The 1525-nt window shown below is 42.2% G+C and overlaps 1 non-coding gene across 1 annotated transcript; it reads left to right on the forward strand.

Moving 5' to 3' along the window:
* The first annotated feature begins 1208 nt into the window (after positions 1–1208).
* Positions 1209–1315, forward strand: LOC112765046 (small nucleolar RNA R71). Its single transcript, XR_003183500.1, has one exon. It is a non-coding gene; the product is annotated as a small nucleolar RNA R71 (small nucleolar RNA).
* The last annotated feature ends 210 nt before the right edge of the window (positions 1316–1525 follow it).

Raw genomic sequence — 1525 nt, forward strand, 5'->3', positions numbered from 1 at the left:
TTTTGCAGCTTGCACCTCAAAGATCCCTAGCTTCTCCATTACAGAGAGAGGCATGAGGTTTACACTTGACCCTAAGTCACACAAGGCCTTCTTGAAGGTCATGGTGCCTATGGTACAAGGTATTGAAAACTTCCCAGGATCTTGTCTCTTTTGAGGTAATTTCTGCCTAGACAAATTATCCAGTTCTTTGGTGAGCAAAGGGGGTTCATCCTCCCAAGTCTCATTTCCTAATAACTTGTCATTTAGCTTCATGATTGCTCCAAGGTATTTAGCAACTTGCTCTTCAGTGACATACTCATCCTCTTCAGAGGAAGAATACTCATCAGAGCTCATGAATGGCAGAAGTAAGTCCAATGGAATCTCTATGGTCTCATTTTGAGCCTCAGATTCCCATGGTTCCTCATTGGGAAACTCATTGGAGGCCAGTGGACGTCCATTGAGGTCCTCCTCAGTGGCGTTCACTGCCTCTCCTTCCTCCCAAAATTCGGCCATGTTGATGGCCTTGCACTCTCCTTTTGGATTTTCTTCTGTATTGCTTGGAAGAGTACTAGGAGGGAGTTCAGTAATTTTCTTGCTCAGCTGACCCACTTGTGCCTCCAAATTTCTAATGGAGGACCTTGTTTCAGTCATGAAACTTTGAGTGGTTTTGATTAGATCAGAGACCATGGTTGCTAAGTCAGAGGTGTTCTGCTTAGAACTCTCTGTCTGTTGCTGAGAAGATGATGGAAAAGGTTTGCATTTGCTAAACCTGTTTCTTCCACCATTATTATTGTTGAAACCTTGTTGAGGTCTCTGTTGATCCTTCCATGAGAGATTTGGATGATTTCTCCATGAAGGATTATAGGTGTTTCCATAGGGTTCTCCCATGTAATTCACCTCTTCCATTGAAGGGTTCTCAGGATCATAAGCTTCTTCTTCAGATGAAGCTTCCTTAGTACTGCTTGGTGCATTTTGCATTCCAGACAGACTTTGAGAAATCATATTGACTTGTTGGGTCAATATTTTGTTCTGAGCCAATATGGCATTCAGAGTGTCAATCTCAAGTACTCCTTTCTTCTGACTAGTCCCATTGTTCACAGGATTCCTTTCAGAAGTGTACATGAATTGGATAGTTCAGATGAAGAGATCCTCCAGCAGAGCTATCCAAAAACATCTTGGATAGTTCAGAGAGACCATCATAGAAAATTCTTATGATGCTCCATTCAGAAAGGATGTCATAGGGACACTTCCTGATTAATTGTTTGTATCTTTCCCAAGCTTCATAGAGGGATTCTCCTTCCTTCTGTCTGAAGGTTTGGACTTCCACTCTAAGCTTACTCAATTTTTGAGGTGGAAAGAACTTTGCCAAGAAGGCATTGACTAGCTTTTCCCAAGAGTTCAGGCTTTCTTTAGGTTGTGAGTCCAACCATGTCTTAGCTCTGTCTCTTACAGCAAAAGGGAATAGCATAAGTCTGTAGACCTCAGGGTCAACCCCATTAGTCTTGACAGTGTCACAGATTTGCAAGAATTCAGCTAAAAACTGATG

Source organism: Arachis hypogaea, chromosome 2 (genome assembly GCF_003086295.3).
Source record: "Arachis hypogaea cultivar Tifrunner chromosome 2, arahy.Tifrunner.gnm2.J5K5, whole genome shotgun sequence".
Classification (NCBI taxonomy): Eukaryota; Viridiplantae; Streptophyta; class Magnoliopsida; order Fabales; family Fabaceae; genus Arachis; species Arachis hypogaea.